Genomic DNA, 22320 nt, shown 5'->3' with positions numbered 1-22320 from the left:
ACTCCCTGCTTCCCTGCAGATTGATGGATACAGATAAAATACCCAACAGCAGGCACATTAGGACCTAAGGTGCTAACTCAGGCAAGGCTGCTCCTCTTGGACTAATGTTCCCTTTCTCTTGCAAAGATTTCTGGAACACGGCTCAGAAAACCAAAGGATTTCAGAATTGGGAGGGATATAAAAACGCCACAGTGAAAGCCGAACCCAGCTTGATCGAAAGTCTCTTCCGGTGAGACCTCGGCCGTCTCTTCACTCGCTCCCCAGCTGCACTAAATTCTCACCCCTTTCTAGAAAACACCCCATTCTTCTTGCCTCTGTGACTTCTGACACGCTGTTCTTGCATCCTGGACGGCTGTTCCAGTGGAGAGTCATTTGGTCGGAGGTACCAGGAAATGCAATTCGTACTGGCTTAAGCAAAATAAAATATTACCTATTGACTCACGTGACGAAGGGTCCGAACGGTCTGCCTTTCAGGTACGGTTTGATTCAGGACGTAAGTAACGCTAACAGGATCCAGCCTTTGGCCGTGCTTCTTGTGAGCGGCTCTGTTCCCAGGATCTGCTGTTTTTCTTGGCAGTTTCAAGATTCTCCCCTTAGAGTTGCAAGATGGTTCCAGCAGCTGTAAGCTTCACATCCTTCTAGCACCCAATGTAGTGCAAGTGATACCTTCCTGCACCCCCCGGCCAGTGTCCCCTTGTCTCCCGTTGGCCCTACTTAGACAAGGCCGTGGGATGTCCCGGCTGGCCAGGAACCCCCGGAGCTGTGGGCAGGCTCGTCCTACGCACTCAGCCGCGTTGCGAATAGACAACAGGTTTCCCAAAGGAGATTTTTGTGTTTTTAGCAGAAGGAGGAAGGATGGACTGTGGGCCGGGGACAGTGTAATTTTGCCGTCATTTTTCTGCCTGGAAAAGGCCACTCGTTGTTGAGCCTTTAGTTACTTTTCCGTCTTCTCTCCAGGCTGACTTAATAACCTTGACCTCTATGCTTCCACGGCTGTTGAGAGTGAACTTTTTTTAATTTTTAAATCGTCCTGTGGTTGTCCTTTGCACGTCTGCCTCCCCGCCTGGGCTTTGGCCCCACCAAGGGAACTCACGTTGGAGTAGTCCGACCGTTAGGATTTCGTACTTGGTATACAGTCGGGATCCAAACGTTTATTGAACGAAAGGGTGATCTCCCAGATCCACCCTTCGTTTTAGTGTCCGAGTCCTCGCTATTAAATACTGAAACCCGGGGGCGCCTGGGTGGCTCAGTCGGTTAAGCGTCCGACTTCAGCCCGGGTCACGATCTCGCGGTCCGTGAGTTCGAGCCCCGCATCGGGCTCTGGGCTGATGGCTCGGAGCCTGGAGCCTGCTTCCGATCCTGTGTCTCCCTCTCTCTCTCTGCCCCTCCCCCATTCATGCTCTGTCTCTCTCTGTCTCAAAAATAAATAAATGTTAAGAAAAATAAATAAAAAAAAATAAATAAATAAATAAAAAAAATACTGAAACCCGTACTTGATCATTCCTGGGGTCGAACTGTGCCCTAACCGACTCCCAACAGTGCTTCTCCTATTCAGTGATTGCCCTCGGTCGAACAAGGTCGCCCTCCAGTATTTGGAATTAGGGTCTTCCTAGACTGGGGTGGGACCTCATTCAGCGGCTGGTGTCCCAATAGGAAGAGATGCACCCCGAGGGGAGGAAGACAGAGGCGGAAACGGGAATCACGCAGCCGTTAAGCCAAGGAACCCTGCGCGTTGCCAGCAACCGCCCGAAACCAGGAAACGGCGGTGTAATGCTTATTTATTTTTGCGAGACAGAGACACAGAGTGTGAGCAGAGAGAGAAGGAGACACAGAATCGGAAGCAGGCTCCAGGCTCCGAGCTGTCAGCACAGAGCCCGACGTGGCGCTCGGACCCACAGACCGAGAGATCACGACTCGAGCCCAAGTCGGAGGCTCAACCGACAGAGCCACCCAGGCGCCCTGAAATTTCTGTGGGTTTAAGCCACCCCGTTTGGGGCATCTTGTTAGTGGGGCAGCCCCGGGACTCGACTTCCTGGAGGGAGTCGTTCCACTCGCTCCCGTACAGTTTGTGCCTGTCCAGCACCTCGTTTCCTCAGCAGATGCTGGTCAGATATTTACCGCGTGCCAGGCCCTGGAGAGGCGCTGAGGACCAACACGGCCCCGTGCGTCAGGGGGCCGGCAAGCGGGCGTTCCGTGCCTTTGCCTTATTCCACGACGGGTGCCCACGGACGGGTGGCTCCATACAGCACACCGTATCTGGGTGAACCTGCTGATTCTGGAGCCAGCCGGCCCTAGACTCCTGTCCTCGATCCACCGCTCCCCGGGTGTACGGCCTTTGACCTCGGTCCGGCTCAGTCCCTCGTCTTCAATCCTGGGTGACATGGAGTCGGCACGGGGGGCTGGCGGAGGCGTCCCGGGCAAAGCGTTCGGCCCGTTGCCTGGTCCAGATCAGCAGCCATGTTTATGGCCTCCTGAAGAATTTGGAAATAGCGGTCCCGCAGCCCCGAGTCTATCGTGTCAGTTTAACCACAGCAGGTGTGATTGGAAGTCCCTGTCACTTCCCTGGTTGCATGTATTCAGTGATGCTCGCGAGTGCTGATGCCTGTCAGAACGACGCCCAGACCTCCCACAGAAACATCACCTCCCTTGCTCTGAAAGCTCTGCCTCGAGTAATGCAACCGCCCAGAGACGATCCGGCTGGCTTCGAGAGCCACGTTACGCTGTCGACCGCGATGGAGCTCGTAGGTAATGAGAACCAGCCAGGTGCTTTCACACACCTGCTTTCTCTGTTAAGGGCTTGTCCAGATGGTTGCTGGGCCCCGAGGGCAGGACCTTGTGTTTATCTCTGTTACATTTCATGTTGTGTGATTCAGCCCTCCACACCAGCTGGTGGAGGTCTTCAGGGATCCTGATTCTATTATGTAGCATATTGCCTACAAGATGAAGTCCCAACTTTGTAGCACGCACAGATTTCTATCAGCCTTTCTTCGAGCCCTCGATAGAAATGTTGAATATTGGGCCAGAGGCCGAGCCGGGCCTCCCTCCTGGCTGTCACGTAAAGACACTCTTCCGGCAATGTCTTGGGGCCCCTGGTGGCAAGCTCCGGAAAGGGCTGCCAGGATCCTCTGTCCCGTCCTGTCTGCTGCAGGAAGACACGGCTTCCGAGTGGTTTTCTGTCCCAGCTCTGTCCTGCTCTCAGAAAAGCCCCCGGCCACTGGAAGGGGACATTCGGGTACCACGGTGTCAGGTGGCTAAGCCGAGGTCCCTGGGGTTAACTGAGACGCTTCTGCATTTATTAGAGCTTCGGGGGGTCCGTGTAATTCTGAAGGATTCCAGAATTTCTTACAGGTTTGACTGGTGTGCCCGTGGATGCGTGATGACCCCACAGTGTAGGAGCCTGTTGGGGAATAATACTCGTAGCTGTAACTATTCATCTTTATTAGTAAGCACTTAGATTTTGGGGGGACAGGCCCATGCACTGACTCACTGGATCCTTTCAACAAACGCTTGATGTGGACACTATGGTGGATCAGGAAATGGGAACCTCAGAAAGGTTGGGAAAGTTGTCTGAGGCCAGGGAGCTGACGAAGTCATTGGTAATACAGGGGCGCCCGGGTGGCTCAGTCGGTTAAGTGCTGGGACTCTTGACCTCAGCTCGGGTCTTGGTCTCAGGGTTGTGAGTTCAAAGCCCGCGTCGGGCTCCGTGCTGGGTGTGAAGCTTCCTTAAGATCAATAAAACAAAATAAAACGATAATCAGTAGGACAGTCAGTCAAGCCCAGACCCAACTTCGCTGTGACTCCAGGCCATGTCCCAAGCCCCTGTCTCAGTTGCAGGCAACTTTCCTGTATCGAACTCAGCAGGATGTTTGTGTGCTTAATCCATTAACAAAGTATAGTTGCTTCGTGGCTGTGTCATTCGTGAGACCCTCAGATCCACTGGGTCAGGGGCCACGTCTGTTCAGCTTCCCCACAGCCCAGCCGGGGCCTGCCTGGCGTGTGGCTAACACTTAATAAACATCTGTCTGAGGGGCTGACGGCTCCGTGCAAATGTGCTTTAAGCCGCTTCTGTAGGGCGTAAGGTAAACTCGACTGAGGGTATTTATATGTCGACGTGCACACGTCCCCGTGCCACAGGGCCCAGTGTCCCAGATGGGAGTAGATGCTTGCCTCCCAGGGCACCGAGAATGCATTAAGGTTTGTGACACCCTCTAAAATTCCTTACAACGTACGGCTGCTTTCATCTGGCTAAGCGCAAGGCGGCATTATGGGGCCATTACTGGGCCCGACGCTAATGGGAATTTGTCAACCTCCTTCCCGTCCACAGCGTGTTGGACCTGTACCTCCCCCTGTAATTGCGAAATAACTCACGGAGCGCTTGGGTTGCTAAATTAATAGATGAAATAATAGGATGAAGATAGGAACAGGCATGTGGAATGAATAGAGACATCCCCAACGAGGAGGCTCTTTCCCTGCTCGTAGGTCTCTGAAATAAAGAGGATGCCTCCAGTCAGGATTGCAGGAATGGATTTTTATAGACTTGGGGACAGTTCAGTGGGTTTGTGGGAGGATGTGGTGGCTGCATTTGATGGGCGGTCTCCTGTAATTCTGCCCGAAGTCCTGTGAGACGAGGGAAGTGCGTGTGTTTGCGCCGTGAGTTAGCCACAGACGGCTCACCCGTCAAGGAGGTAAGTGGGAAGAACCAGCTGGCTCCTTCGAGCAGGAGCAAAACAGACAATGGGGAATGGCTTTTCTACAACGATCAACACACGAGCAGGAAATTTCCAGGGGCCGGTCCAGAGGAAGAAGAGGAAGAAGCGGGAACAGTCGAAGCCAGGAGACAGGGGAGGACCGGCTCATCCCGTGAAAGCGCCTTAGAGACAAGTGTGTCCAACCCATCCCGCTTAAAGAGCAAGGCGTTCGGTTTCGTTTTGTGTGTTTTCACATCCTTTTGTCTGTCGGCGCAAATTAAAACAGACTTCGAAGGAAAGAACATAACGAAAACTTAACTCTAAGTTTAGAGATTTGAAATTAAAAAAAAAAAAAAGAAAAAAAGCAGGAAAAGTGAACCAAAAAAAGTCCCTGAGGATGTAGAACATTCCTAAAATGTACTTGATATTTGTTCAGGGTGTATTAGATAAAATTAAGATTAAATTGTCATTAGAAAAAAAATTTTTTTTTAATTTTTATTTTGAAGTTCATTTATTTTGAGAGAGACTGCAGGCGGGGAGGGGAGAGAGCGAGGGAGAGAGAGAATCCCAAGCAGGCTCCGCACGGTCAGCGCAGAGCCCCCCGCGGGGCTCGAACTCAGGAACCGAACCGTGAGATCATGACCCGAACCGAAGTCCGGCTGAGCCGCTCAGGCATCCCCAGACAAGTTATTCGTTTATTTATTTATTTATTTATTTATTTAAAAAAAAAAATTTTTTTTTTCAACGTTTATTTATTTTTGGGACAGGGAGAGACAGAGCATGAACGGGGAGGGTCAGAGAGAGAGGGAGACAGAGAATCGGAAACAGGCTCCAGGCTCTGAGCCATCAGCCCAGAGCCTGATGCGGGGCTCGAACTCACGGACCGCGAGATCGTGACCTGGCTGAAGTTGGACGCTTAACCGACTGGGCCACCCAGGCGCCCCCAGACAAGTTATTCTTTAAAAATTCTTGGGGGTCAAAGACTGGCAGTAAAGAACACCTGGATAAATGGATAGACACTCAAAAGGAAATCGAAGTTTTTAAAAAAAATGTTTAATGTATATTTATTTTGGGGAGAGAGACAGAGCGTTAGTGGGGGAGGGGCAGAGAGAATGAGACACAGAATCGGAAGCAGGCTCCAGGCTCCAGGCTCCAGGCTCCAGGCTGTCTGCACAGAGCCCAGCGCGGGGCTCGAACTCACAAAGCACAAGATCATGACCTGAGCCGAAGTCGGACACTCAACCGACTGAGCCACCCAGGAGCCCCGAAAGGAAATTGAATTTTGAGGGGTGAGCTGGGTCCAGGTGACATGGTGATTTGGGAGGAAGGCAGAGGGAGCTGCTTCTTGGTGTCCAGCATCCAGGCGGAAGGTTCCTGGGGTCTGCAGTTGGGGCGGGTTTCATTTTTTCAGAAGGACTTCATGTGGTAGTGACAGCTTTGTTGAGAGATGTTCCTGCATCCCTGCTGGGTGGGCCACCACTGGCTTTCTGGGTGGTCCTCAGAAGTTGATGAGGGACTGACCGGGGTACGGGGACATGAACGAGAGAGTGCTGGTCCCCGGGGGAGGGGCCGTGCGCAGCAGGGAAGTTGAGGGCACTTTTGGGGAAACCGATGGGAGTTTCGGTCTGAGCCCTGTCTCTTCTCAGCACTGAGATTTTGGATAAAGAGCTTCCCTTCTCCAATTTTCTCAGCTGCAAAATGGGGCTAAAACAGCACAGACCGAGAATGTTGTTTAATGAAAAGATTTGATTTCATGTGTTAAAAATTCATCTCCGTACCTGGGACACCGTCAGTGATCGATACACGATAGTGATGATTGCTCTCATTGTAATTGACATGATTAAAATGGCAATATGATCACAACAACACAAAGGCAACAGGGCTCAGAGCCCCACTGAGGACCTGGGGTGCAGCCCAGAGAAAGACAGGACCCCATTTGGATGGTGTCCTGGTGGCAGGGAGGGGGCGGAAACAGCTGTCTCGTGCCTCTGGGTGTCCAGGATTAGATTTCGAGCAACGCCTTAACGTTATCATTTGTAATAACTGTTACCGTTTATCCTAACGCGTGGCAAAGTGTCTGGCCTTGTGCAAGATACCTGGTCTTTGTCCTTGGTTACGGGTGGATGACCTGATGTGCCTGATCGGAGTGGGTTTGCTTGGAACCTTGCGTCTCACTGGACGGTCTAACACTGTGATGTACAGTGAGGGATGTCGGGATGAGGGGGGGCCATGCCAGAAAGATCAGCAACGATGAGATTTGGGGTGGAGGCTTTGGGTCACACCCAGAGGGCTGAAGACCGGAGGCTCCGCTTACCCTCGTGGGCAGTCAGGCATGTCTACACAGCTGGGCTCCCGCAACAGTTCTGGATCCGAGGCTCGCGGGGCATCCTTGGTTTGCAGTACTCCCTATGCGTTGTCACAGGTGGGCCCAAGGAGAGTTGGGCGCCCTTCCCCCGCGGAGAGAAGACGGCGGAACTCTCCCTTTGCTACTTTGCCTGGGCTCTGCCCCGTGTCTCTCTCCCTTTGGCTGAGTTTCACCGGTAGCCTTGCCCTGTACCCACGGGCATCCCAACCCACAGTGAGTGGGTTTTCCTAGCGAATTGTCAAACCTTAAGGTGGCTTGGGGGAACCACCCCCTAAACGTGCAGTCGATGTCATGAGTGAGGGCAGCCTCGGGGTCTGTGCCTTCTAACTTCACGGTTGGAAATGAAACCCGCACACAGAGGAAACTTCAGTTCTCCCAGAATCCCACCGTTCAGTGAGAGTCACTGTTTTTTTTTTTTCTTTTCTTTTCTTTTCTTTTTTCTTTTCTTTTCTTTTCTTTTCTTTTCTTTTCTTTTCTTTTCTTTTCTTTTCTTTTCTTTTCTTTTCTTTTCTTTTTTCTTTTCTTTCCTTTCCTTTCCTTTCCTTTCCTTTCCTTTCCTTTCCTTTCCTTTCCTTTCCTTTCCTTTTTTTTCCTTTCCTTTTTTTTCCTTTCCTTTCCTTTCCTTTCCTTTCCTTTTTTTCTTCTCTTCTCTTCTCTTCTCTTCTCTTCTCTTCTCTTCTCTTCTCTTCTCTTCTCTCCTCTCCTCTCCTCTCCTCTCCTCTCCTCTCCTCTCCCCTCCCCTCCCCTCCCCTCCCCTCCCCTCCCCTCCCCTCCCTTCCCTTCCCTTCTTCTCTTTTTTCTCTTCTCTTCTGTTGATGAACCTTTGATGCATGTGAATATTTGCATACATCAACTATACTGACACGTATTGGATATTTAAGCTCTTTGCACTCTTCGTTATTTTATTTTTAAGTTTATTTATTTTGAGAGACAGAGGGGGCAGAGAGGGAGGGAGAGGGAGAGAATCCCAGGCAGGCTCTATGCTGTCAGCGCAGATAACGGGACTCGAACTCATGAACCGGGAGATCATGACCTGAGCCAAAACCAAGGGTCGGATGTTTAACTGACGGAGCCACCCAGGCGCCCCTGCACTTTCATTATTATAATTAATCTCAGATGAACATCCTCATAGTCAAACCTCCGTGCGTGTGTGTGTGTGTATATATATATATATATATATATATATATATATATATATATGCGTGATTATTTCCTTCGGATGCGTTCCTAGAAGTGTAATTGTTGGGGTTCACGTACTCTGCCAAGTTCTCCCAGACTGGGCAGTGCTGGCCCAAGGGCTGGGGCTTCAGCACCTGGTGCTGGGTTGGAACAACACATACCGCCTGGAACAGTAGAGTCTCAGAGGGTAAACCAGGAACTCAGACCTGAGCAAAGTCAGTGACACGCAGGGCTTGCTCATGTCAACTCTAAGCCATGTTGGTTTTGCACCTTATGGCACTAAAAGTGACCGAGGCCTTCAGATTCATAGGCCAGGCTCTAAATGTTCTCTGTAGGAGCAATCTTGACCGCTAATTCTTTCCGAGCAGAGTTAGCCATTTTGCTCTTGGTATCTTCAGATACCAACAAGACTGAGCCCCCTTGGGAAAACTGAGGCAGGTGCCTTCCGACCTCCTCTCTCGTTGCTCTAAATGTAAACAGAGCCACTGTCAATTCAGTCAGGGGGCTGGTGGCTTGTCTTCACCTGCTGCAGAGCTCAGAGGGCAGCTCAGGACTAACACACCGTTCCTGAACTGAGTACACTTCCGAGAAGTTTCCTCCGATGGCCCCACCCCATCAAGATAGTCGTGAGCCCTCCTGTGAACTTCTGGAATGTGGAGTCTGGATGGCCAGAGGAGGGAGATTGGGAGACCCTGGGGGGGTGGGGAGGCGGGAGGGGGTGCAGGCAGGCCTGGTGCCCCTTGTCTGGCTCTACCCCTGCAGGAGAATTTGTTCCCAAAATTTCGTTTCGGTTCTAGGAGGGAGGTGAACAGAGAGAGAGTGGGGAGGAGCAGAGAACTTTGCCAGCTTCCTGTCTGGCAGTCTCTGGCTCCTTTTTCTCTAGACCAGTAGTTTATTTATTTTTTTTTTTTTAATTTTTTTTTTTCAACGTTTTTATTTATTTTTGGGACAGAGAGAGACAGAGCATGAACGGGGGAGGGGCAGAGAGAGAGGGAGACACAGAATCGGAAACAGGCTCCAGGCTCTGAGCCATCAGCCCAGAGCCCGACGCGGGGCTCGAACTCACGGACCGCGAGATCGTGACCTGGCTGAAGTCGGACGCTTAACCGACTGCGCCACCCAGGCGCCCCTAGACCAGTAGTTTATTGACAGTGGCTTGTCTTCCCGGAGAATCTCTTTTGACTGCAGGTGTATAAGGAAGGCATGTTTTAGTGTCCTTCCAGCTCCAGGGAAGAACCCAAGCTGGTTCATTCCCACCGAAGTATCCGTGCTGAGGCTGGTCCATCTGGGTTTTGAGAGCACGGTTCCATCTCGAGGGCTTAGCGTTACTCTGCACAGGGGGATTGGGCCTCGTGGGGGGTTCAGATGGGGTGCTGAGGTGAGGCCCAGCCAGGGAAGAGCCGTCCCATGGTGGCTTACAGGGCTCCCCTGATGGTGGAGGGCAGCCACCGGCCTGATCCGGAGCTCGAGATCCAGGAACTCAAGCCACCTTCCCTCCTCAGTGACAGCGCTCTACTGATCTGACCCTTCTGAGGGTGCTGGAGAACTCTCGGATCTCATTCCCTTTCCTGGGAAGTGAGAAGTTCCCCTCTATCCTCGTGTGCCTGATTTTACTTATTTTTTTAAATGTTTTTTTAAAAATTTATTTTTGAAGGGGTGGGGGGTGCGGAGAGAGAGGGAGACACAGAATCCAAAGCAGGCTCCAGGCCCTGAGCTGTGAGCACAGAGCCCGATGCAGGGCTCGAACCCACAAACCATGAGATCATGACCTGGGCCGAAGTCGGACCCTCAACCGACTGAGCCACCCAGGCGCCCCGGTCTGATTTTACTCTTTATGCTCCTGCCAGACTGGGTCTCACAGAGTCCTGATGGGACTCGAACCCTCCTGTGTTCCTCTGTGGCTTCTGCCCAGCCTTTGGGATTTTTTTGTGGCAGAGGGAGAAACCTCATTCTCCCAGATCAGTGAGCACATTCTTCTCTGCCTATTGTTTAGCCTAGGATTTGGGTGCTCAAAGGGTACAGGCTCTTGAAACTCAAAAAGGCCTTTTGCTCAAGACCTAGTTCTTGCCTCGAGTTTCAAAGGCCTGTTTTGAACCTCAAAGGCCAAGCAGTGAGTCTTTCTCTCTTTGGATCCCTGTTAGAAAAAACTGTAAGGAAGACGGTGGGCACAGAATCCTCTAGCTATTAAAGGGGGAGCAGGAAACACCTGAAACCAAAAAAAAAGTGGGGGGGGGGAGGAAGGAAGGAAGAGAGAGAGAGAGAAAAAAAAAGAAAGAAAGAAAGAAAGAAAGAAAGAAAGAAAGAAAGAAAGAAAGAAAGAAGAAAGAAAGATTATGTTACATCAGCTTTTATTTGGCAGTGATCAGTTCCAAACTCATTGAAACAAAAAGAGACTCAATTCAGATTCAGGGCAGCCTGTGTGACCCCAAGTGCCTTCTGGAGTTTGTCCAAGGAAAGCAATAGAATTAGAACGATGAGCTACCCGTTGTTGGGTGTTTAACCAGGAGGTAAGTGGAGCGTTTTAGATACACCATTGTTTTTCGCAGTGATCTCGTTAAATGGGTGTTACCAATCTTGTTACCATCTTACCAATGAGAAGACGGAGACTCCCGAGATTAGTTACAGGGTTGGTTAGCGATGGAACTAGCCATCACACTTCCTTCAGAACCACATCTCTCAGCCATGTGAAAAGAAGGACAGGCGATGTAGACAGGGTCGGTCCTTGAGGAAGCGGGATGAGGAAGAGGTAAATTCAAAGAGTGCCATGGGCATGACTGTTGCACCCGTGTCTCCCTTTACCAGGGCCACCCTCCCTCAGCTCCTGTAAGGCTGGCTCCTTTCATTACTCAAGTTTCAGATCAAAATATCATAGACATCATCACCGATCGCCCCTGCTAACCCACCCACCATGTGGACACATGTGACCCCCCCCCCGATATGTTTTGATCAGTCCTCTTCTTTATTTTTTTTAATTGCCATCTTAACCATTTTTTTTTATGTTTGTTTATTTATGAGGGAGAGAGATGGAGAGCTCAAGCCGGGGATGGTCAGAGACAGAGGGAGAGAGGATCCGAAGCGGACTCCACGCTGTTGGCACAGACGTCGACATGGGACTCGAACTCACGAGCTGTGAGATCGTGACCCGAGCCGAGGTCAAACACTTAACCGCCTGAGCCACCCAGGCGCCCCTCCTCTGTTATTGTTTAAAGAGCCTCACCTAGGGGTGCCTGGGTGGCGCAGTCGGTTAAGCGTCCGACTTCAGCCAGGTCACGATCTCGTGGTCCGTGAGTTCGAGCCCCGCGTCAGGCTCTGGGCTGATGGCTCAGAGCCTGGAGCCTGTTTCCGATTCTGTGTCTCCCTCTCTCTATGCCCCTCCCCCGTTCATGCTCTGTCTCTCTCTGTCCCAAAAATAAATAAATAAACGTTGAAAAAAAATTTTTTTTAAGAAAATAAAGAGCCTCACCTCCTCTGGAACTATCTTTTCATTTATTAATGTTCGGACTGTCTGTCCCCCCTTTCTAGAATCTCTGGAGTACAGGCTGCTGAGGTGTAGTACTTTGTGCTTCTGGTTTCTTGATGGTCCCCGCTGCGAAAACGGTGCCTGGCTCATACAAGCTTGCTCGATAAATGCATTTGAACGAGGCTGGTTGAGTGACGACAAGGGATCGGAAAGGTTACGAAGGGAAAGACCCCATCTTGCATATCTCGAAGCCACATTTCAGAACCAAAAAACGACAGGCTTTACCTGTTCGCTGCTTTTCAGCCTCGATGTCAAAAGCGGCTTCGTGCCAGGTCTGTCTGGTTTGCTTTGGGGCTGCCTCTTGAAGGGAGGATCAGAAAATGACTTTAATCTTTAGCTTCATTTGTTTATCAAAGACCGAAGAGCCTTTGTCCTACATCACAGCCGGGATTCTTCCTCTGCCTTGAACTTCAGAGGAGCCCAGCGCAGGTAAAACAATGGTTTCTGGACTCTGAAAGAAACCAGGAATGTGAAGTTCCACTTGGACACCCCAGGAAGAAGGGAACAGGCCAAGTTCAAATGATTACCTGGTTTCTGAAGGCCTTTATTGGTGAGGCTGTTTTGGGGGTGATAGTGGGGTTCGTGGGAACTGAGGCTGATGACCAAGAAAGAATTCTTGAAGAGGTCTTCGGTGCAGACAGGTGGTTTTATGAAAGCACGGGACAGGACCTGTGGGCAGGAAGAGCTGTCCCAAGACCATGAAGAGAGACTGGTTATAGACTGGGGGCGGGAGGGTGGGGGGGGGTGGGGCGGTAGGGAAAGTCCTGGAGAAGTTTCCGGTGAGATTTTCTTGCACTAAAGAAAACTGGATAGTGGAGGCCTCGCTATTGTCCAGCTAAGGTTTTTTCCCTCTAGCAAAGCATTAGCATTAAGACAGTAGGAGGTTCCTGGAGAAACATTTTACTCTGCCGGCCTCAAGTATCTGTCAATGGGCCGCTGGTTATAAGGAAATTTCATTTTATCTGCCATTTCCTTCTGCCTTTGTTTCCCACATCATTTATGCAGCCAGCTGGGAAGACCAGCCGGAGCCAGGGTCGCAGGGTTTGCTGCCTCGGGATATCTGGGGGCCCACCTGCTTTGGACTCTGCCCATGGGTCACTCCCTGTGTACCCAGGAAGGCAGGCATCTCAGAGGTAGCCACCGAACCCTATTCTAGTTTTCAATAGAATGGTTCACTTTATTCTAGTTTTAACTCGTATGAGTTAACACTTTCGCAAATTTTGGTCCTGTCCCAGCAGTGCCTGTGGTGAATACACACGCAATGATATATCGTGGCGCCTGGGTGGCTCCGTCGGCTGGGCGTCCGGCTTCGGTTCAGGTCATGATCTCATGGTTTGTGGGTTCGAACCCTGTGTCCGGCCTGTGTGGACAGCTCAGAGCCTGGAGCCTGCTTCCGATTCTGTGTCTCCCTCTCTCTCTGCCCCACTCGTGCTCTGTCTCCAAGATAAATAAACATTAAAAAAATTTTTTTAAATACAGGTTAATTCTGTGTTTACAATTATAATATACATAAATATCATGTGATACATAGAATAGTACATATTTCACATGTATATGCATGTGTATATGTATGTTTAAACATATACTTAATAACTTTGTTTAGATTTATATGAAAACTTGACATTGGGGCACCTGGGTGGCTCCGTTGGTTGAGCGTCCAACTCGATGCTGTGTCAGGTTATGATCTCATGGGTCCGTGAGTTCGAGCTCTGCATCAGGCTCTGTGCTGCCGGTGAGGAGCCTGCTTGGGATTCTCTCTCTCCCTCTCGCTCTGTCCCTCCCCTGCGCTCTCTCTCTCTCTCTCTCTCTCAGAATAAACAAACTGAAAAAAAATTTTAAAAGAAAACTTGGCATCATTGATATCAATGCTAAAGAAACAAAAGGTATCATGACCTTAAGTAGAAGGGAATTATAAACGTAATACCACGAGAAACCAATACTGTTTTTTCTAAGCCGTTTAAAAATGAGAGATCAGCGGATGTTAGGTGTTAAAGACCTATGAATAACAAAAATTAAGCCTTCTTTCTGTCGCCAGAAAGGATCAAGGGAAATTGAGAAAAAGCATCTCGCTTACTGTGAGTTTTAATACGACTACGGCTGTCGTTAACGTATCACCTAAACACGCCTGGAAAAACACCTGAGATAATGCGTGTGCCTTGTTGGGGACTTTGGGTACCACTTCAAATCTCCAGCCCCATCTGAAGCAGCTGGCCCCTCTTGATCATGTTGAGGTCTTCTGGAGAAGGAAGCTCAGTCTTCGGAGGCAGTCCACTCCCAAGCTCGCTCTCTTTAGAGTGAGAAAGGCCTAGAACACTGGAGTTGGGATGGAGTGAGAAGCAGGTCCTCAGGAGCCCCTGCGAGCACAAGATATTTCAGGCGGATGGAACTGCGTCTAAAAAGGCAGAAGGAAAGAGACGGCCTGGCCTATTTTTAGGGAAATCGCGAGCAGTTAATTCAGTGTTGCTGGATCCGCATAGAATGCCAAGGGAAGGCAGAGAGGGGCGAGACATGAGCCAGGTGGGGGCCAGATCCTGGAGAACTGTGGGCCACACGCCTTTGGCCTTCAGCTTTCACACCAGCAAGGCGGCTTGCTGCTGTACTTGGCCCTGGTATTTATAGGCACATCATATTTGGGTGGCAACAGCATTTCCTTCTGGAAGAAATCTATTTTTGCTGCAGGAATGTATTGATACGTTTCGGGGGTGGGTGGGAGAGGTGTGAGAGCTTCTAGGATTTTGTTTTGCTTCTTGAGATCTGCAGGCTGAGGGGAGAGATGAATTTCTAAGGATCATGAAAGGGGATTTGTGAAAGGGTGGGTGGCCCTAAGGAAGGAAAGCTTTGTGGGGGGGGGGGGCGGCGGGGAATTGCCTTTAGGGCAGTAAAAGGTGGCTTATGGGAAATCAGGTGACCCAGACAATGACTGAATATATGTAGTTTACTTAGAAGGTGCAGGGACAGCACAAGAGAGCGAGGAGGGGGTGCAGGGAAGGAGGGGGCACAGGTGGTTGGGGGTTCATTACTAAGCCAGCTATCGTGGTGGGTGCCTAAAACTTAATCCTGAGTGTGTGTCGGGGTGGGGGGGGGGAATCTCTGGGAAGTGGGATAAAGGAAATCCCTTCGAATCATCCTTGCAATGGTGAAAGGCTACCCCCAGGGACATGTTAGTTTCCAGGCACCGCTGGCTTGTCGTGGGCACAGGCAGAGCAGGATTCTGAATCCTGGGGCCGCCTTCCCATAAAGATGGCGGCTGTGAGACTGGAAGTCAGAACACAAGGCCCAGAGGTGGTGAGGGGTCCCGAGTGGGTATGTGGACCGTCATCCGCACCTGCTCCTTTGCTCTGGGATCCCAGAAATCGTGTGAAATCTTCAATAATATGCCCATAAGGGCATACCTTGGTCACTACTCCTTGTTTAATTGTGCTTCCCAGATACTGTGTTTTACACACTGAAGTTTTGTGGCAGCCCCTCGTCCAGCAAGTCTGTGGACGCCATTTCTCCAATAGTGTTTGTTTGCTTCGTGTCTCTGCGCCACGTTTTGGTAATTGTCTCGAAGTTTCAGACTTCTTTATGATCATATTCGTTGCGGCGGTCTGTGATCGGGGGTTATGATTTGCTGACAGCTCACACGATGGGTAGCATTTTTAGCGATAAAATAATTTGTGATGTTTATTTTTGAAAGAGTGAGAGAGACGGAGCAGGAGCAGGAGAGGGGCACGGAGAGAGAGGGAGACACAGACTCCGAAGCAGGCTCCAGGCTCCGAGCTGTCAGCAGGGAGCCCGACGCGGGGCTCGAACTCACGGACTGTGAGATCATGACCAGAGCTGTAGTCGGATGCTCAACCGATGGAGCCACCCAGGCACCCCGGCAATAAAATATTTTTAATTAAGTTAGGTATGTTGGTTCTTTAAAGATATATTGCCATTGCACACCTAATAGTCTATAGTATAGCATAGACATAATTTTCACGTGCTCCGGGAAACCCACAAATTCATTAGACTCTTTTATCACAATATTTGCTTTATTTCGGTGGTCTGGAATGGAACCCGCAGCATCTCCGAGGTGTGCCTGTGTGTTGTTAATACATTGGAAAGTTGGATCCGATTGGTAGATGTGATTAATTGCTGAGGGTGGCCTTTACTTAGGCCCCACAGAGAGCTGGTGCTGTCCAAACAAGCCTGCCTCATCCGGGTTATACAGCTATCTTGGAACTGTTAGGTCTTGTCTTGGTTGAAAAGACAAAAACCCAACTCAAATTGGTTTAAAACCAAGAAAAATGGAACTTAATGGGTCTTGGATCCGAAAAGTGCAGGTGATGGTTCTTCAGATAATCTAATTCTAGGAGCTCAAATAATCGAATCAGAGTTTGGATGATCTCTGTCCATCTCTTATCTCTTTTCTCTGGGCTGATTCCGTTCTTATTATGATAAGATGGCTTCCAGACGCTTCAGGCCTTAATCCTGTCTTCCCAACCACCCTGGTAGAAACATGACTATTTTTAACAGGCAGTTGCAGGAAATTCCAAGATTGAGTCGCATCGGCTCTGACTCATCTTTCCTGGGTGCTGCGAACATCCCGGAAGCTGAGGTCAGGGTTCTGCTGAGCTCTGGCTGGGCAGGCTGAACTCACTTGCCTACCTCTCCTTAGAGCGAGCGGTGGGGTGCATCTCCCCCAAATCTCCTGGACTTGGACATAGACGAGGAACTGTTCCCCGAGATAAAGTGGGTACTGCCGATCGAAAAAGAAGAGCGGGCAAGCAAAAACCAGAGACAGCCACCGCAGCCAAGAAAAGCCGCCAAGATGCTCGGGGGCCTGGAAACTCAGGCCCGTTTTAAGGACCTCGAGCAAAAGCAGCATCTCAGGCTACCGTGGCCCCAGCTACCCAGTCTCCATAAGTGCCCTCCCCCTTCCTGAGCCAGACCTCCGGCTTCCTTTTAAAGCTGCTGACTCCAGCTGATGGATGAGGGTCTCAGGGTTTCCGAGGCACTGGATTTCTGTTGACTGCTGTAACCTTGAGCTACACGCTTTATTGGCAGTATTTAACACAAATCTGTTTTCCATCCTTGTCAGATCCCACTTCAATATGCGCCACAGGAGGAGAAGTCGAATGCTAAATTGATTTCTTTAATGGGGAGTGCTCAGCGGCAGATAGCAACCCTTCTGGAGATGCATTAGTCGGATTACAATTGAATCTTTTCTCTCGCGCGTTTATGGACTCTCCTGTTTGCCAGAAGGATGGGGACTCTGATACCATCATTTGGTTAACCTTTTTTTTTTTTTTTCTTTTTTAAGACCGGGGGCTAAGAAGTTCGGGCCTTCCACCTCCAGCCTCTGGGTCAGCAGCTGGGTCTTGCAGACTTCCCAGAGAAGACTGAAACCCCGAGCAGGGTGAATAAGCATCTTGAGATGGCCAGGAATGATTAGCATCAAGATGCTTCTTAGCAACTTGGGTGCAATAAAGGGCTGGGATCGTGTGAATGAAACACTTGGGGATCTGGGAGGTGGCATTCTTGCCTCTCTGTGCAATTTTAGAGATTGTTTGTGCTGGAGTTGGAGACCATTTGGTGGCTTTTCTAGAATATGGTGAAATTCTGCTTCCTTCCCGTTTGATAAGGATCCATTCCATTTCCACTATCCATTCCATTATCACTATTATGATAACAATGATAATAGTCCTTTTTTTGGAGGGGGCTTTTATTATGTTCTAGTTTGTGTGCACGTTTATCTCGTTTGGTCCTCACAAAACCCCAGGACATGAGTCCTGTTATCACTGCTTTGCTCATAAAGGAGACTGGAGATTTTGCAGCTTGCCTCAGGGCCTGTGTTCTACGTTTGTTTCACTCCAAAGGCTGTTCTCGTAACCACCATTCTATATTTCCGTCCAAGAAAAGGCACTGTCCGCTCATCAAAGATGGATTTGGTATTGTCTCCTATCCTAGGATAAGAACACAGATTTAAAGTATTACATTCTGGAATGTGACGCATCTGGAGGACCTGCCCACCGTAGATCTTCTTAGCCACACCCACTGTGCCAGCTCGCCAGGAAGGGCCATCTTTGTTTCCTAGATGTGTCGATGATGGGAGGTGTGTTTTCAAGGTAGAGGAGATCTGGACCAAGGCTGTTGCAGGAGGGGGAAATCAGGTAGATCTCTGCCCAGAGAAGAGCCCAGTGGTGTTTCCGTCTTGGAATCCATGATATAGCTAGTCTACAACCTTCCAAAATCTGACCTTGCAGAGGGACACCGAGGCAGCTTAATACGACTGTGTGACCAAAAATGACTTACTGTCTTATTCTCCCTATAAAACGGAGTCAGTTAATATTACACAGGGTAACGTATGAGGGTTAAATCCAGTAACGTCCATCAGGGGTTCAAGAGATGCCAGTCGCTCCCGTTTTGTTTCATTTTGCGGGGGTCTCTATTTTTTTCCATCTCGCAGATAAAGAAGCCGGATTAGCTCCATTTCTGAACCGTGACTGAGTCACCTGAACATGGATGGGGCTGCATGGGAGAGGAATGAATGAGACAGAAAACTGAGATCTGCCGGTCACCTCGAGGGGTCAGAAACAGCTTCAAGACGTGAGAGCAGGTGCAGTCTAGCTGGTGACATTTCGGTGTCGTGACGATCTGGCTACAGACAAGAAGTGGGAATTGAAGCTGGCTGTTGGCACTCAGGAGGTCCACCAAGAGATGATGAGGTGACACATCAGGCTAGCAGAGTATGATGAACCTGTCATTGGGTATTAGGGACTGAACCGGATGCTGTTCAGAGGCAGAGCTCTGTAGACCGGCTGTCTACGAGGTTGTAGACGGGGGTGATGTGCCCTTACTATTGCTGTGTAACGAACCAGTACAAAGCCTAGGGGCGTACCATGGCCATTTTATGAGGCTCATGCATTCTGCGGGTCAAGGAACTTGGGAGGACTTGTCTGTGCTCCCCGAGGTCTTAGAGCTTCGTTTGGAAAGACTCAAAAGGCTGGGGGTGACTCAGGGACCCCAAGCAGGAAACAGCTGGAAGCATCCCCACTCGCCCATCTGAGGGCGATGCTGGGTACAGCTGGTACCTCAACTGGGGTGTCAGATGGAACACTTACGTGCCTGTGGTATCTCCATGAGATCCCTCCATGTGAGCTAGTTTGGGCACGGTGCTAGGTATGGAGACTAGGTTCAAGGAACCTAGAACATATGAGCCAGTCCTCAATGGGAGGGATAGCAGAACGGCATTGTGAGAAAAGCGTGTGGGATGGGAGATAAGGTTGTATCCCTCTTTGGGAAATCCCATCGACCACAGATGTTTACAGTCTTAACTAAGTTGTTAGAGGGTGAATGTTTAATGGCACAGGCTCTGGGGCCGGGCACCTTGGCTTCACATCCCGATTCCACCACGTTCCAGCTTAGCGACGTTGGGCAAGTCATTTAAACTCTCCGTGCCTGGGGGCAACCTGGGTGGCTCAGTTGGTTAAGCAGCTGACTCTTGATCTCAGCTCAGGTCTTGATCCCAGGGTTGTGAGTTCAAGGCCCTGCACTGGGCTCTGCGTTGGGCGTGACGCCTACTTAAACAAACAAACAAATGAATAAATGGACAGACTCTCTGCCTCGGCTTCCTCACCTGTGAAATGGGGCTGCTAACGGTACCTATCTTGTTAGATCATCGTGAAAGTGAAATAACCTAAGAAACACGAAAAGGACTCAGAGCAGAGCACGGCGATAAAACACCAACTAAAGGCAAGCGTTTACTGCTTTTATCATCACTAAGAAGGTCCAGAGACTCAGGCCTAGGGAACCAGCCAGGAAAAATCCCGAGACCCAAACCAAGGAACAAGGTTCAGGCCAGCCTATTGGCAAGTAGGGCCTGATGCTGCGAGCCTAGAACTGACTGCTTCTCTTTTGGGTCAGAACTGATCCAAGAGATCAGACCTCTCTGTTTTAAGGGCAGGCAGGAGATGGGGCCCAGTGGTTCCTGTAAAGGTGAGGTGTCCCCCACCTTCACCCCCTGCCCCCCCCCCCACACACACACACCTCCAGGCACAGGGTGAATACAGGCCAATTCAGTCACATCTGATAAACGTCTGACCCCAGCTTTCTGGACACAGGCCCCTCTGTGTCTCATTGTACCTTATCTTATTTGTCACATACTTGTCAGATAACGGGCCATGTTAAACAAACGGCGAGTGATACACGAAGGAGGCCTTCACCACTGTGACCAAAGCTTCCCCAAATCTGTTTGGTGGAGAGTTGAAACGGAGGAGGAGAGCAATCATGTGGTCAGGTTCCACCCATTGGCTGTATGGACCCCCTTGGTGCAAGTCAGGGTTCTTTGGTCACAGGTGACAGAAACCCAGTTCAAGCCGGCTTAAGCTAAATGTGGAACTTATTTGCCTGGTTAACTGAAAAGTCCAGGAGGAGACAGCCTCAGGTGGGTCCATATGCTCAAACGATGGCATTGGAAGTCCTGTCCCTCTTTCAGAGATACTTTCCTTTTCAGTTAATTAGTTAACTAAAAGTTTATTTACTTTATTTAGAGAGAGACAGAGGCAGTGCGAGTGGGGGAGGGGCAGAGAGAGAGGACTCTGCTCGTGCAGAGCCCGATGTGGGACTCGAACTCCCGACCCGCGAGACCGTGACCTGAACTGAAACCAAGAGTCGGACGCTTAACCAACCGAGCCACCCAGGTCCCTATTTTTCAAAGTTTAGGTCCTGTTTTCAGTTGATCGATGTGTCCATTTGTTAATTCATCCATCAGACCCATCTTAGGGGCTTATTGTATGTTTTAGGCACTTGGGGATATGGCGGTGAGTAAGACCATGAAGGCTTTGAGCTCATAGTCATGGGAGAGCAGGTGAGAGATACAGACAGTGCAGGGATTGTGGCCATGATCAGTTTAGGTTCTAAGTGTCATGAGAAGCCATCGGTGATTTTTAAATCGGGGGACAGTATGATCTCATTTGCCTCTTTAAAAGCTTGCTCCTTCAGGGTTCACAGGGAATGTGGTGGAAGATGTGGATGGTTCTTGGGTCAAGGTTGATGTCCTTCTTGATCAGCAACCCCTCCAGAACAGAATCCCAGGGAGGGATCTCATTGGTCACCCTTGAGTCACATGCAGGTTCATGGACCAATCACAGTGGCCGTGGTGATGAGGTATTTTGAATGGCTCTGCTGTGGTCACACACCCACTTCTAGAGCCTGGAGATGGGGGTCAGCTCCACTGTCTCCACCCACGATGAAAGAGTAAGTCCTTAAATCAAAATTGTGGGTATATTGAACCATTGAGATGATGGGCGTTGGATTGGCAAAGGCGATAGAAGTCATGTACGCCTCTCGGTGGCATTCTTGAAGTGTGGAAGCTCAGCTCTGCTTGGACACATTCAGTGACATCCGGGGTTCCTTCCGCCACCTTGCCTTCCCTTGCTGTCATTGGCCAGAGCAGTGCGAGGGAAGGGCTTCAGTGACAAGGTATTGCTTCCGGGTTTTAAGCCAGCGCAATGTCTGCTCATGTGGTCCTTGTTCTGTCTTCTGAAGCTGTCCAGTGAGCCCAGATACGTTCCACGTGGCCCTTCTGAAGGGCATGGCAGCGCCTCCCTCAAGTGGGTAACGTCAGCTCGTTCCGTTTTGTTCCTGGTCATAGTTTCTTTGCCGTTCTAGTTGCTTCCCTTGGAGCGCTCTGGACTTCATCAGATGTTCAAAGGCTCTGTTCTGTGAATGTGGGTCACTCCTAGCAGGAGTGATTGCTTTTTTTTTTTAATGTTTACTTTTGAGAGAGACAGAGAGACAGAGAGCCAACAGGGGGGTGGGGCAGAGAGAGAGGGAGACATAGAATCAAGAGCAGGCTCCAGGCTCTGGGCTGTCAGCACAGTGCTCGACGCGGGGCTCGAACCCACAAACTGTGAGATCGTGACCTGAGCAGAAGTCGGATGCTTGACCACCTGAGCCACCCAGACGCCCCCCAGCAGGCGTGATTTCTTATTTTAAGCCTGATTTCGGCTGAAATAAAGCAATGCAGTATGCAAACGAAGTTGTCCTCCGCTCTAGACAAAGAAGTCAATAAATCATCGATGTTGGAGGACGCATGGTAAACCCAAAGCAGCTCGAAAAGCAGAACGGGCAGTTTCCAGGAGGGAAATATTCCTGGAGTCCTTTCCATTTTTTGTGAAGTTGTGATAATTCTGTAGATTGGAGGCCTCTGTTTTACCTACAGAAGGAAAGTTGGAAGGGCTGCTCCTCCCATACCGTCCGTATTTCACTCCAGTACAGAATTCATCGAGTCTCATGGTCACGCGTTGATTCGGCGAGCCTCAATTTTGCACCTGCTGCATACCGGCTTATGGGATAATAGGGATGTAGAAATGAGCAAGCAGATCTCCTGGACTCTGTCTGGCGTGGGAGGCAGAAAAGAAGATCAGTAATGTGGGGAAGTGGGATCAGGGCTGTGACAGGAGAATATGCTGGTGAGGATCCCTCTAGAAAGTGCCTGAGACCACAGCTGAGGGGAAGCACACATGGGTGGGGCGGGGCACGTGTGTGTTTGGGGCGGTGGAAACAAGCTGTACCAAGGCAGGCACCAGGGCCTGAGA

The 22320-nt window shown here is 50.1% G+C and overlaps 1 protein-coding gene and 1 long non-coding RNA gene across 2 annotated transcripts in view; one reads left to right on the top strand and one right to left on the bottom strand.

The window, feature by feature from the left end:
- LOC147573045 (uncharacterized) overlaps window positions 1-11681 on the bottom strand; it is a 334969-nt gene extending 323288 nt beyond the window's left edge. The window contains exon 1 of the long non-coding RNA XR_015245619.1: window positions 11450-11681. This is a non-coding gene — a long non-coding RNA (uncharacterized LOC147573045). The remainder of the gene's footprint in view (window positions 1-11449) is intronic.
- Window positions 1-22320, top strand: part of HS3ST4 (heparan sulfate-glucosamine 3-sulfotransferase 4) — a 402056-nt gene that overhangs the window by 175571 nt on the left and 204165 nt on the right. The gene's annotated exons all lie outside the window — the stretch shown is intronic.

This window comes from Puma concolor, chromosome E3 (genome assembly GCF_028749965.1).
Source record: "Puma concolor isolate L17-30 chromosome E3, mPumCon1.1.hap2, whole genome shotgun sequence".
NCBI classification, from domain to species: Eukaryota; Metazoa; Chordata; class Mammalia; order Carnivora; family Felidae; genus Puma; species Puma concolor.
Note: the sequence above shows the minus strand (reverse complement) of the source record. Positions and strands in the feature narration are given on the sequence as shown.